Genomic DNA, 15,444 nt, shown 5'->3' with positions numbered 1-15,444 from the left:
GTGGCATACTTTGGCCAGGACTGTATGTTTATCCCATGTGTAACTCTGTGTTGTTGTTTGTGTTGCACTGCTTTGCTTTATCTTGGCCAGGTCGCAGTTCTAAATGAGAACTTGTTCTCAACTGGCCTACCTGGTTAAATGAAGGTGAAATAAAAAAATGCAGAGAGAAAGAAAATAGAGAAATAATAGAAAAATAAAACACATAATAAAAGTAATAGATACACAATGAGTACAGAGTCTATGTGCAGGGGTACGAGGTAATTGAGGTAGCTAGATATCAGTGGTGTAAAGTACATAAGTAAAACTACTTGAAAGTACTACTTAAGTTGTTTTGGGGTATCTGTACTTTACTATTTATTTTTTTGCCAACTTTTACTTTCACTTCACTACATTCCTAAATAAAATGTACTTTTTACTCCATACACTGCTAGATATGTACATATAACTAGGGAAAAAGTGACATCATCCGACAACCACTCACCACAATCTCTATACAAATGGACCTTTTTCTTCTGTGGATTTTATATGGTGGTTGGCAACCAACTTTTAGGTGCGTTACCGCCACCAACTGGACCTGAGAGTGGACCAGAGACAGTGAAGGTCTAAATCCTACACAATAATCTTGTCTCTCTAAGGAAACGAAAAACCTATTTAAATACTACATCCTCTGAAGATTTCCCCAGCAGTTCACTTAATCCTGGCTCTTCAAACCCATTACCTCTCAAATTTAACAACATTCACTCCCTCTCCCTCACATATTTCTGGCACTGAAATAGAACATGTTCCACTGTCTCCATCTCCTCCTGACAATGATCATACCTCCCAGTCGGATGTTTCCCCACCAATTTCAATGTACTATTGAGCCTTGTGTGTGTCCCAGTCTCAGCCTTGTGATTACACTTTCCTCCCTTCTCTCTCGGCCTGAGGACCTCCCTGCCCCCACCTTTTCATGGATATTATACAGGTATCTTCCCTTTCTCTCCCTGTTCCACAACTCTTGCCACTTATTTTTAACCACTGTTTTTATTATCCACTTGGCTTCTGCTTTACTGATTGACAATTTCATCTCAACATTAGGATGTTTAAGAGCCTGCTTGGCAATAATATCCACCTCCTCATTCCCCTCTACTCCCACATGAGCTGGTACCCAGAGGAACATCACAAATACCTCTATCTGTTTCACCCTATACAAGAACTGCTACACCCTCATACAATACACCCTGTCTGCTCTGAGACATAAATTAATTGAAGCTCATCAGTGCTGCACAGGAGTCAGAGCAGATGACTACTCTGTCTGGCCTCACCTCCACCCACTCTGCAGCCAATAGTATGGCCAACAACTCCATTGTGTAAACAGATAAATGATCCAGTGCTCTTCTCGTCACTGCCACCTTAAACTCAGGAACACTAAAAGCTGCTCCTGTCCTCCCTGTTTTATGGTCCTTAGAACCATCTGTGAATATATTTAGGAAAGCATAGCATTTTGTTCTTAAATGTTCACTTACAACTGAATCTACACCTTCCTCATCATCTCTTACCCTGTCCCATGCCCTCCTGCACACTTCCCACATCTTGGAATCTCCCTCCTACATACTGCTGTGGATTCTGCACAGAAGCTCTAACAGGACAACTGAGATATCCTAACATGACTGTCTGGTAGAGACTCAAAAGTCAAAAAGACTGACAGTGACTCCTCCGTTTCACCTCACTCCCCATTTTAGAAAGTTTTGAATGCACTCAGGGCAGGCCTATTCATGTGTAGGCTTTGATTGATTGTCTCTTTTCTCAATGTCCACTTGTCTTGTCTTCTCTGGTGCTCCACAGATAATCATGCAAATCAACAACCGTTTTTGTTGTTGACAAAGAAGGAACTAGCTGCATTCTAGGAGGGACATCATGGTGGAAGTGGATGTCGAGTTTGAATCGAGAAGTGCGTTGTAAATATAGAGATGATGAATGGGAAACAGTAGTTGTAATGATATGCAGGAACTGTCATAAAGACCGCTAATAAAGAAGTAGGTGTTAGGTAGTTGTCCTAGTTGACAGGTCACAGTAAAGTTACACTTCAATGACCTCGTGTCAGAATCGGATTATTTCTAAATAACATTAAAAGGTAACAGGAGTGAGAGCACATAATAGGATGTAATGGAAGGAATAACGCTGCCGTTTTTCCTGCAACTGGAAATGTTGATGTAATGTGGCAAAGTTTCAAACAACGCTTTCTTCTGTACTTCAACGCGATTGGCACCTCCAATTAACCAGGAGCACGTAAAGTAGGTTTGTTGCTAACAGTGGCTGGCTCGCAAGCCATATAAGTAAGTGTACAACACATTTACTTTTGAGAATGAGGATAAGAGAAATTCTGGACACTATTGAAACTCTGATTACTGCACACCTAAAAATAATGAAACGTTTGAAAGATATACGTGTTTCGCTACCGTGTTCAAAAGCTAGGAGAGTCATTTGATGTCTTTAAGTCCCTTAAGAAGCTAAGGCACAGACATGCAATTTTGGGTAGCTTAAGGAGTTAATGATAAGTGACCACATTGTCTTTGGAATATTGGACAAGAAGGTGAGAGCGATACTGCTCAGGGCAGTGAACTGACTCTTGAGGCTGCAGTAAAAATATTGCATGCTAGCGAGCTCTGCTATGCACTCAAACATTTTGAGACCGTGCAGCGAGCGCTGCGGGATTGGAGCAAGAAAATGTGCCTGGGAGTGTAGTAAATAAAAAGGACACGAGGGCGCATGGAATCCAAATCCAGGAATCAAACGCCTCATGACTGCAGGCAGTGTGGTAATAGACATGTTGCAAAGCAGTGTCCTGCCTACTGAAAGAACTGTGCTAAATGCAAAGGCAGAAATCATTTAGCTAAAATGTGCTTCCTGGAGGACATAAATTGAGGCAGAAACACAGATATTGATACTGAACATGCAGTGAATGAATCAGATGGCCTGTTTGTGGGAATAGTTTAGTGTGAGCCAAAACTACACAATGCAAAAGAGGTGTATGCCCTACAGATTGAAACTTGGATATGTTCTTTGCTGTTGAATGGCACCATTGTTCCCTTCGAACTACTTACAGGTGCTAAAGCAAACCTTTATAAGCCTGAGTGATGTACAGAATCTCACTGAGACCTAAAATACAAAAAAAGACAGTGGCATTGAAACAAAGGGAATATGTAAAAATTGCACTCACCCCTTAATGTTTGTAATAGTGAGTCATTGTGTCACGACTTCCGCCGAAGTCGGTCCCTCTCCTTGTTCGGGCGGCGTTTGGCGGTCGAAGTCACCAACTTTCTAGCCACCGCCGAGTAACTCTGAAAGATCACGGTTGAACCAGAGGCTGAACCTGTTTTTAATTCTTTTTTTCTTTATGGGGGTGTGTCTGTTAACAAAACAGCTGAAAATATCAAAAAGAAGGTTCAAGCGTCTTCGACAGAGGGGATCAATCTGATTCTATATCATTTTACAGAGGCCAGTTCATGAAGGAAGGCTTGCTCATTAAAGTTTTTTAGCAAGCGTCTATGACAAATCAGGACAGATCGTTTCACTGAGCAGCCATTACCAACACATGCTGTAAAACAGTGACCAAACAGTGACCAAATTTTCGTGTCGTCACTTCCTCTTGAATTTGCAGACGTGTTGCTGTGCGTTTTGTTGCTGTGCGTTTTGTTGCCAACCTTACTTTGCTAGCTGACAACTTTACGTTTTTTTTTTCTTTTTACTTTTTAATTACCGTTTATATTTTTAGTTTTTCCATCACAACTTTTTTCCCTCATTCAACTTTTTCACTCCGGACGCTTTATCTGGACATGGTTCGTCAGCACTTTCAACAGCCGAAGCTAAGTAGTAACATTAACATGATGTCTTCTAATTGCAGTCGCTGTACTCATATTATACAGGAGAACGATCGCCTTACGGCGAGGATAGCTGTGCTGCAAGCCCAGCTTCAGACGCAATCGTTAGGCAAGGGTAATTTCAGTGTAGGAAAGGATGAAACAGCGTCTGTGCCACCAGTAAGTACAGATAGTAGTATAAACCCCCCGCACAGTCCCCACAGCCGGACAACTTTCTCATGGCTTCTGGAGGGAAATGCTGTAGGAATGCTCAACTGGTGTCGCTCATTCAGCCGACAGAAACTTTCAACCGGTTTTCCCCATTAAGTAGCGAGTCGGAGTCTGAGGCCGAGTCTTCTCTTGTCTCTACTCCTCCCGTTACGGGGTCTGAGACGCCGAAGGCTCCCACCATTAGCTCTGACAAATTGAAAACCCTAGTCATTGGCGACTCCATTACCCGCAGTATTAGACTTAAAACGAATCACCCCGCGATCATACACTGTTTACCAGGGTGCAGGGCTACCGACGTTAAGGCTAATCTGAAGATGGTGCTGGCTAAAGCTAAAACTGGCGAGTGTAGAGAGTATAGAGATATTGTTATCCACGTCGGCACCAACGATGTTAGGATGAAACAGTCAGAGGTCACCAAGCACAACATAGCTTCAGCGTGTAAATCAGCTAGAAAGATGTGTCTGCATCGAATAATTGTCTCTGGCCCCCTCCCAGTTAGGGGGAGTGACGAGCTCTACAGCAGAGTCTCACAACTCAATCGCTGGTTGAAAACTGTTTTCTGCCCCTCCCAAAAGATAGAATTTGTAGATAATTGGCCCTCTTTCTGGGACTCACCCACAAACAGGACCAAGCCTGACCTGCTGAGTAGTGACGGACTCCATCCTAGCTGGAGGGGTGCTCTCATCTTATCTACCAACATAGACAGGGCTCTAACTCCTCTAGCTCCACAATGAAATAGGGTGCAGGCCAGGCAGCAGGCTGTTAGCCAACCTGCCAGCTTAGTGGAGTCTGCCACTAGCATAGTCAGTGTAGTCAGCTCAGCCATCCCCATTGAGACTGTGTCTGTGCCTCGACCTAGGTTGGGCAAAACTAAACATGGCGGTGTTCGCCTTAGCAATCTCATTAGGATAAAGACCTCCTCCATTCCTGCAATTATTGAAAGAGATCGTGATACCTCACATCTCAAAATAGGGTTACTTAATGTTAGATCCCTCACTTCAAAGGCAGTTATAGTCAATGAACTAATCACTGATCATAATCTTGATGTGATTGGCCTGACTGAAACATGGCTTAAGCCTGATGAATTTACTGTTAAATGAGGCCTCACCTCCTGGTTACACTAGTGACCATATCCCCCGTGCATCCCGCAAAGGCGGAGGTGTTGCTAACATTTACGATAGCAAATTTCAATTTACCAAAAAAAAAAGACGTTTTCGTCTTTTGAGCTTCTAGTCATGAAATCTATGCAGCCTACTCAATCACTTTTTATAGCTACTGTTTACAGGCCTCCTGGGCCATATACAGCATTCCTCTCTGAGTTCCCTGAATTCCTATCGGACCTTGTAGTCATAGCAGATAATATTCTAATTTTTGGTGATTTTAATATTCATATGGAAAAGTCCACAGACCCACTCCAAAAGGCTTTCGGAGCCATCATCGACTCAGTGGGTTTTGTCCAACATGTCTCTGGACCTACTCACTGCCACAGTCATACTCTGGACCTAGTTTTGTCCCATGGAATAAATGTTGTAGATCTTAATGTTTTTCCTCATAATCCTGGACTATCGGACCACCATTTTATAACGTTTGCAATCGCAACAAATAATCTGCTCAGACCCCAACCAAGGAGCATCAAAAGTCGTGCTATAAATTCTCAGACAACACAAAAATTCCTTGATGCCCTTCCAGACTCCTTCTGCCTACCCAAGGACGTCAGAGGACAAAAATCTGTTAATCACCTAACTGAGGAACTCAATTTAACCTTGCGCAATACCCTAGATGCAGTTGCACCCCTAAAAACGAAAAACATTTGTCATAAGAAACTAGCTCCCTGGCATTCAGAAAATACCCGAGCTCTGAAGCAAGCTTCCAGAAAATTGGAACGGAAATGGCGTCACACCAAACTGGAAGTCTTCCGACTAGCTTGGAAAGACAGTACCGTGCAGTATCGAAGAGCCCTCACTGCTGCTCGATCATCCTACTTTTCCAACTTAATTGAGGAAAATAAGAACAATCCAAAATTTCTTTTTGATACTGTTGCAAAGCTAACTAAAAAGCAGCATTCCCCAAGAGAGGATGGCTTTCACTTCAGCAGTAATAAATTCATGAACTTCTTTGAGGAAAAGATCATGATCATTAGAAAGCAAATTACGGACTCCTCTTTAAATCTGCGTATTCCTCCAGGGCTTAGCTGTCCTGGATCTGCACAGCTCTGCCAGGGCCTGGGATCAGGAGAGACACTTAAGTGTTTTAGTACTATATCTCTTGACACAATGATGAAAATAATCATGGCCTCTAAACCTTCACGCTGCATACTGGATCCTATTCCAACTAAACTACTGAAAGAGCTGCTTCATGTGCTTGGACCTCCTATGTTGAACATAATAAACGGCTCTCTATCCACCGGATGTGTACCAAACTCACTAAAAGTGGCAGTAATAAAGCCTGTCTTGAAAAAGCCAAACCTTGACCCGGAAAATATAAAAAACTATCGGCCTATATCGAATCTTCCATTCCTCTCAAAAATTTTAGAAAAAGCTGTTGCACAGCAACTCACTGCCTTCCTGAAGACAAACAATGTATACGAAATGCTTCAGTCTGGTTTTAGACCCCATCATAGCACTGAGACTGCACTTGTGAAGGTGGTAAATGACCTTTTAATGGCGTCAGACCGAGGCTCTGCATCTGTCCTCGTGCTACTAGACCTTAGTGCTGCCTTTGACACCATCGATCACCACATTCTTTTGGAGAGACTGGAAACCCAAATTGGTCTACACGGACAAGTTCTGGCCTGGTTTAGATCTTATCTGTCGGAAAGATATCAGTTTGTCTCTGTGAATGGTTTGTCCTCTGACAAATCAACTGTACATTTCGGTGTTCCTCAAGGTTCCGTTTTAGGACCACTATTGTTTTCACTATATATTTTACCTCTTGGGGATGTTATTCGAAAACATAATGTTAACTTTCACTGCTAAACTGCTGTAACGTAAGTTCCATACTGAATAAACCTTCTCCGCATTTGACAAGCAGAGAAGTAGAGGGAAGTTTTAATCCAATATATTTTTGTCAAACTCTTTGGTTTAGTGGTCAAAATGATAGTTGTTTTGAATTTAATGAATCTGCTAACTTCTGACATTTTTTACCGAAGCCAGAAAAACAGGCGAAGGGTTACAAAAATAGCTCTAGTTACAGATTGGTAGCCCCGATTTGAAATCCGACTTCTTGCTTGAAAAGCAGAAGAGTAGGGGTAGATTTTATATAGAAAACATTGTTTTCTGTAAAATGTTGGGAAAGGGGTCAAAACGGCAGTTGTTTGTGAAAGTTTAAAAAACACATGGTAGTGCATTTAGTAAAACTGCTGTAACGTAAGTTCCATACTGAATAAACCTTCTCCGCATTTGACAAGCAGAGAAGTAGAGGGAAGTTTTAATCCAATATATTTTTGTCAAACTCTTTGGTTTAGTGGTCAAAATGATAGTTGTTTTGAATTTAATGAATCTGCTAACTTCTGACATTTTTTACCGAAGCCAGAAAAACAGGCGAAGGGTTACAAAAATAGCTCTAGTTACAGATTGGTAGCCCCGATTTGAAATCCAACTTCTTGCTTGAAAAGCAGAAGAGTAGGGGTAGATTTTATATAGAAAACATTGTTTTCTGTAAAATGTTGGGAAAGGGGTCAAAACGGCAGTTGTTTGTGAAAGTTTAAAAAACACATGGTAGTGCATTTAGTAAAACTGCTGTAACGTAAGTTCCATACTGAATAAACCTTCTCCGCATTTGACAAGCAGAGAAGTAGAGGGAAGTTTTAATCCAATATATTTTTGTCAAACTCTTTGGTTTAGTGGTCAAAATGATAGTTGTTTTGAATTTAATGAATCTGCTAACTTCTGACATTTTTTACCGAAGCCAGAAAAACAGGCGAAGGGTTACAAAAATAGCTCTAGTTACAGATTGGTAGCCCCGATTTGAAATCCGACTTCTTGCTTGAAAAGCAGAAGAGTAGGGGTAGATTTTATATAGAAAACATTGTTTTCTGTAAAATGTTGGGAAAGGGGTCAAAACGGCAGTTGTTTGTGAAAGTTTAAAAAACACATGGTAGTGCATTTAGTAAAACTGCTGTAACGTAAGTTCCATACTGAATAAACCTTCTCCGCATTTGACAAGCAGAGAAGTAGAGGGAAGTTTTAATCCAATATATTTTTGTCAAACTCTTTGGTTTAGTGGTCAAAATGATAGTTGTTTTGAATTTAATGAATCTGCTAACTTCTGACATTTTTTACCGAAGCCAGAAAAACAGGCGAAGGGTTACAAAAATAGCTCTAGTTACAGATTGGTAGCCCCGATTTGAAATCCGACTTCTTGCTTGAAAAGCAGAAGAGTAGGGGTAGATTTTATATAGAAAACATTGTTTTCTGTAAAATGTTGGGAAAGGGGTCAAAACGGCAGTTGTTTGTGAAAGTTTAAAAAACACATGGTAGTGCATTTAGTAAAACTGCTGTAACGTAAGTTCCATACTGAATAAACCTTCTCCGCATTTGACAAGCAGAGAAGTAGAGGGAAGTTTTAATCCAATATATTTTTGTCAAACTCTTTGGTTTAGTGGTCAAAATGATAGTTGTTTTGAATTTAATGAATCTGCTAACTTCTGACATTTTTTACCGAAGCCAGAAAAACAGGCGAAGGGTTACAAAAATAGCTCTAGTTACAGATTGGTAGCCCCGATTTGAAATCCGACTTCTTGCTTGAAAAGCAGAAGAGTAGGGGTAGATTTTATATAGAAAACATTGTTTTCTGTAAAATGTTGGGAAAGGGGTCAAAACGGCAGTTGTTTGTGAAAGTTTAAAAAACACATGGTAGTGCATTTAGTAAAACTGCTGTAACGTAAGTTCCATACTGAATAAACCTTCTCCGCATTTGACAAGCAGAGAAGTAGAGGGAAGTTTTAATCCAATATATTTTTGTCAAACTCTTTGGTTTAGTGGTCAAAATGATCGTTGTTTTGAATTTAATGAATCTGCTAACTTCTGACATTTTTTACCGAAGCCAGAAAAACAGGCGAAGGGTTACAAAAATAGCTCTAGTTACAGATTGGTAGCCCCGATTTGAAATCCGACTTCTTGCTTGAAAAGCAGAAGAGTAGGGGTAGATTTTATATAGAAAACATTGTTTTCTGTAAAATGTTGGGAAAGGGGTCAAAACGGCAGTTGTTTGTGAAAGTTTAAAAAACACATGGTAGTGCATTTAGTAAAACTGCTGTAACGTAAGTTCCATACTGAATAAACCTTCTCCGCATTTGACAAGCAGAGAAGTAGAGGGAAGTTTTAATCCAATATATTTTTGTCAAACTCTTTGGTTTAGTGGTCAAAATGATAGTTGTTTTGAATTTAATGAATCTGCTAACTTCTGACATTTTTTACCGAAGCCAGAAAAACAGGCGAAGGGTTACAAAAATAGCTCTAGTTACAGATTGGTAGCCCCGATTTGAAATCCGACTTCTTGCTTGAAAAGCAGAAGAGTAGGGGTAGATTTTATATAGAAAACATTGTTTTCTGTAAAATGTTGGGAAAGGGGTCAAAACGGCAGTTGTTTGTGAAAGTTTAAAAAACACATGGTAGTGCATTTAGTAAAACTGCTGTAACGTAAGTTCCATACTGAATAAACCTTCTCCGCATTTGACAAGCAGAGAAGTAGAGGGAAGTTTTAATCCAATATATTTTTGTCAAACTCTTTGGTTTAGTGGTCAAAATGATCGTTGTTTTGAATTTAATGAATCTGCTAACTTCTGACATTTTTTACCGAAGCCAGAAAAACAGGCGAAGGGTTACAAAAATAGCTCTAGTTACAGATTGGTAGCCCCGATTTGAAATCCGACTTCTTGCTTGAAAAGCAGAAGAGTAGGGGTAGATTTTATATAGAAAACATTGTTTTCTGTAAAATGTTGGGAAAGGGGTCAAAACGGCAGTTGTTTGTGAAAGTTTAAAAAACACATGGTAGTGCATTTAGTAAAACTGCTGTAACGTAAGTTCCATACTGAATAAACCTTCTCCGCATTTGACAAGCAGAGAAGTAGAGGGAAGTTTTAATCCAATATATTTTTGTCAAACTCTTTGGTTTAGTGGTCAAAATGATAGTTGTTTTGAATTTAATGAATCTGCTAACTTCTGACATTTTTTACCGAAGCCAGAAAAACAGGCGAAGGGTTACAAAAATAGCTCTAGTTACAGATTGGTAGCCCCGATTTGAAATCCGACTTTTGCTTGAAAAGCAGAAGAGTAGGGGTAGATTTTATATAGAAAACATTGTTTTCTGTAAAATGTTGGGAAAGGGGTCAAAACGGCAGTTGTTTGTGAAAGTTTAAAAAACACATGGTAGTGCATTTAGTAAAACTGCTGTAACGTAAGTTCCATACTGAATAAACCTTCTCCGCATTTGACAAGCAGAGAAGTAGAGGGAAGTTTTAATCCAATATATTTTTGTCAAACTCTTTGGTTTAGTGGTCAAAATGATAGTTGTTTTGAATTTAATGAATCTGCTAACTTCTGACATTTTTTACCGAAGCCAGAAAAACAGGCGAAGGGTTACAAAAATAGCTCTAGTTACAGATTGGTAGCCCCGATTTGAAATCCGACTTCTTGCTTGAAAAGCAGAAGAGTAGGGGTAGATTTTATATAGAAAACATTGTTTTCTGTAAAATGTTGGGAAAGGGGTCAAAACGGCAGTTGTTTGTGAAAGTTTAAAAAACACATGGTAGTGCATTTAGTAAAACTGCTGTAACGTAAGTTCCATACTGAATAAACCTTCTCCGCATTTGACAAGCAGAGAAGTAGAGGGAAGTTTTAATCCAATATATTTTTGTCAAACTCTTTGGTTTAGTGGTCAAAATGATAGTTGTTTTGAATTTAATGAATCTGCTAACTTCTGACATTTTTTACCGAAGCCAGAAAAACAGGCGAAGGGTTACAAAAATAGCTCTAGTTACAGATTGGTAGCCCCGATTTGAAATCCGACTTCTTGCTTGAAAAGCAGAAGAGTAGGGGTAGATTTTATATAGAAAACATTGTTTTCTGTAAAATGTTGGGAAAGGGGTCAAAACGGCAGTTGTTTGTGAAAGTTTAAAAAACACATGGTAGTGCATTTAGTAAAACTGCTGTAACGTAAGTTCCATACTGAATAAACCTTCTCCGCATTTGACAAGCAGAGAAGTAGAGGGAAGTTTTAATCCAATATATTTTTGTCAAACTCTTTGGTTTAGTGGTCAAAATGATAGTTGTTTTGAATTTAATGAATCTGCTAACTTCTGACATTTTTTACCGAAGCCAGAAAAACAGGCGAAGGGTTACAAAAATAGCTCTAGTTACAGATTGGTAGCCCCGATTTGAAATCCGACTTCTTGCTTGAAAAGCAGAAGAGTAGGGGTAGATTTTATATAGAAAACATTGTTTTCTGTAAAATGTTGGGAAAGGGGTCAAAACGGCAGTTGTTTGTGAAAGTTTAAAAAACACATGGTAGTGCATTTAGTAAAACTGCTGTAACGTAAGTTCCATACTGAATAAACCTTCTCCGCATTTGACAAGCAGAGAAGTAGAGGGAAGTTTTAATCCAATATATTTTTGTCAAACTCTTTGGTTTAGTGGTCAAAATGATAGTTGTTTTGAATTTAATGAATCTGCTAACTTCTGACATTTTTTACCGAAGCCAGAAAAACAGGCGAAGGGTTACAAAAATAGCTCTAGTTACAGATTGGTAGCCCCGATTTGAAATCCGACTTTTGCTTGAAAAGCAGAAGAGTAGGGGTAGATTTTATATAGAAAACATTGTTTTCTGTAAAATGTTGGGAAAGGGGTCAAAACGGCAGTTGTTTGTGAAAGTTTAAAAAACACATGGTAGTGCATTTAGTAAAACTGCTGTAACGTAAGTTCCATACTGAATAAACCTTCTCCGCATTTGACAAGCAGAGAAGTAGAGGGAAGTTTTAATCCAATATATTTTTGTCAAACTCTTTGGTTTAGTGGTCAAAATGATAGTTGTTTTGAATTTAATGAATCTGCTAACTTCTGACATTTTTTACCGAAGCCAGAAAAACAGGCGAAGGGTTACAAAAATAGCTCTAGTTACAGATTGGTAGCCCCGATTTGAAATCCGACTTCTTGCTTGAAAAGCAGAAGAGTAGGGGTAGATTTTATATAGAAAACATTGTTTTCTGTAAAATGTTGGGAAAGGGGTCAAAACGGCAGTTGTTTGTGAAAGTTTAAAAAACACATGGTAGTGCATTTAGTAAAACTGCTGTAACGTAAGTTCCATACTGAATAAACCTTCTCCGCATTTGACAAGCAGAGAAGTAGAGGGAAGTTTTAATCCAATATATTTTTGTCAAACTCTTTGGTTTAGTGGTCAAAATGATAGTTGTTTTGAATTTAATGAATCTGCTAACTTCTGACATTTTTTACCGAAGCCAGAAAAACAGGCGAAGGGTTACAAAAATAGCTCTAGTTACAGATTGGTAGCCCCGATTTGAAATCCGACTTCTTGCTTGAAAAGCAGAAGAGTAGGGGTAGATTTTATATAGAAAACATTGTTTTCTGTAAAATGTTGGGAAAGGGGTCAAAACGGCAGTTGTTTGTGAAAGTTTAAAAAACACATGGTAGTGCATTTAGTAAAACTGCTGTAACGTAAGTTCCATACTGAATAAACCTTCTCCGCATTTGACAAGCAGAGAAGTAGAGGGAAGTTTTAATCCAATATATTTTTGTCAAACTCTTTGGTTTAGTGGTCAAAATGATAGTTGTTTTGAATTTAATGAATCTGCTAACTTCTGACATTTTTTACCGAAGCCAGAAAAACAGGCGAAGGGTTACAAAAATAGCTCTAGTTACAGATTGGTAGCCCCGATTTGAAATCCGACTTCTTGCTTGAAAAGCAGAAGAGTAGGGGTAGATTTTATATAGAAAACATTGTTTTCTGTAAAATGTTGGGAAAGGGGTCAAAACGGCAGTTGTTTGTGAAAGTTTAAAAAACACATGGTAGTGCATTTAGTAAAACTGCTGTAACGTAAGTTCCATACTGAATAAACCTTCTCCGCATTTGACAAGCAGAGAAGTAGAGGGAAGTTTTAATCCAATATATTTTTGTCAAACTCTTTGGTTTAGTGGTCAAAATGATAGTTGTTTTGAATTTAATGAATCTGCTAACTTCTGACATTTTTTACCGAAGCCAGAAAAACAGGCGAAGGGTTACAAAAATAGCTCTAGTTACAGATTGGTAGCCCCGATTTGAAATCCGACTTCTTGCTTGAAAAGCAGAAGAGTAGGGGTAGATTTTATATAGAAAACATTGTTTTCTGTAAAATGTTGGGAAAGGGGTCAAAACGGCAGTTGTTTGTGAAAGTTTAAAAAACACATGGTAGTGCATTTAGTAAAACTGCTGTAACGTAAGTTCCATACTGAATAAACCTTCTCCGCATTTGACAAGCAGAGAAGTAGAGGGAAGTTTTAATCCAATATATTTTTGTCAAACTCTTTGGTTTAGTGGTCAAAATGATAGTTGTTTTGAATTTAATGAATCTGCTAACTTCTGACATTTTTTACCGAAGCCAGAAAAACAGGCGAAGGGTTACAAAAATAGCTCTAGTTACAGATTGGTAGCCCCGATTTGAAATCCGACTTCTTGCTTGAAAAGCAGAAGAGTAGGGGTAGATTTTATATAGAAAACATTGTTTTCTGTAAAATGTTGGGAAAGGGGTCAAAACGGCAGTTGTTTGTGAAAGTTTAAAAAACACATGGTAGTGCATTTAGTAAAACTGCTGTAACGTAAGTTCCATACTGAATAAACCTTCTCCGCATTTGACAAGCAGAGAAGTAGAGGGAAGTTTTAATCCAATATATTTTTGTCAAACTCTTTGGTTTAGTGGTCAAAATGATAGTTGTTTTGAATTTAATGAATCTGCTAACTTCTGACATTTTTTACCGAAGCCAGAAAAACAGGCGAAGGGTTACAAAAATAGCTCTAGTTACAGATTGGTAGCCCCGATTTGAAATCCGACTTCTTGCTTGAAAAGCAGAAGAGTAGGGGTAGATTTTATATAGAAAACATTGTTTTCTGTAAAATGTTGGGAAAGGGGTCAAAACGGCAGTTGTTTGTGAAAGTTTAAAAAACACATGGTAGTGCATTTAGTAAAACTGCTGTAACGTAAGTTCCATACTGAATAAACCTTCTCCGCATTTGACAAGCAGAGAAGTAGAGGGAAGTTTTAATCCAATATATTTTTGTCAAACTCTTTGGTTTAGTGGTCAAAATGATAGTTGTTTTGAATTTAATGAATCTGCTAACTTCTGACATTTTTTACCGAAGCCAGAAAAACAGGCGAAGGGTTACAAAAATAGCTCTAGTTACAGATTGGTAGCCCCGATTTGAAATCCGACTTCTTGCTTGAAAAGCAGAAGAGTAGGGGTAGATTTTATATAGAAAACATTGTTTTCTGTAAAATGTTGGGAAAGGGGTCAAAACGGCAGTTGTTTGTGAAAGTTTAAAAAACACATGGTAGTGCATTTAGTAAAACTGCTGTAACGTAAGTTCCATACTGAATAAACCTTCTCCGCATTTGACAAGCAGAGAAGTAGAGGGAAGTTTTAATCCAATATATTTTTGTCAAACTCTTTGGTTTAGTGGTCAAAATGATAGTTGTTTTGAATTTAATGAATCTGCTAACTTCTGACATTTTTTACCGAAGCCAGAAAAACAGGCGAAGGGTTACAAAAATAGCTCTAGTTACAGATTGGTAGCCCCGATTTGAAATCCGACTTCTTGCTTGAAAAGCAGAAGAGTAGGGGTAGATTTTATATAGAAAACATTGTTTTCTGTAAAATGTTGGGAAAGGGGTCAAAACGGCAGTTGTTTGTGAAAGTTTAAAAAACACATGGTAGTGCATTTAGTAAAACTGCTGTAACGTAAGTTCCATACTGAATAAACCTTCTCCGCATTTGACAAGCAGAGAAGTAGAGGGAAGTTTTAATCCAATATATTTTTGTCAAACTCTTTGGTTTAGTGGTCAAAATGATAGTTGTTTTGAATTTAATGAATCTGCTAACTTCTGACATTTTTTACCGAAGCCAGAAAAACAGGCGAAGGGTTACAAAAATAGCTCTAGTTACAGATTGGTAGCCCCGATTTGAAATCCGACTTCTTGCTTGAAAAGCAGAAGAGTAGGGGTAGATTTTATATAGAAAACATTGTTTTCTGTAAAATGTTGGGAAAGGGGTCAAAACGGCAGTTGTTTGTGAAAGTTTAAAAAACACATGGTAGTGCATTTAGTAAAACTGCTGTAACGTAAGTTCCATACTGAATAAACCTTCTCCGCATTTGACAAGCAGAGAAGTAG

The sequence above is a fragment of the Salvelinus namaycush genome, chromosome 37 (genome assembly GCF_016432855.1).
Source record: "Salvelinus namaycush isolate Seneca chromosome 37, SaNama_1.0, whole genome shotgun sequence".
Taxonomy (NCBI): domain Eukaryota; kingdom Metazoa; phylum Chordata; class Actinopteri; order Salmoniformes; family Salmonidae; genus Salvelinus; species Salvelinus namaycush.
Note: the sequence above shows the minus strand (reverse complement) of the source record.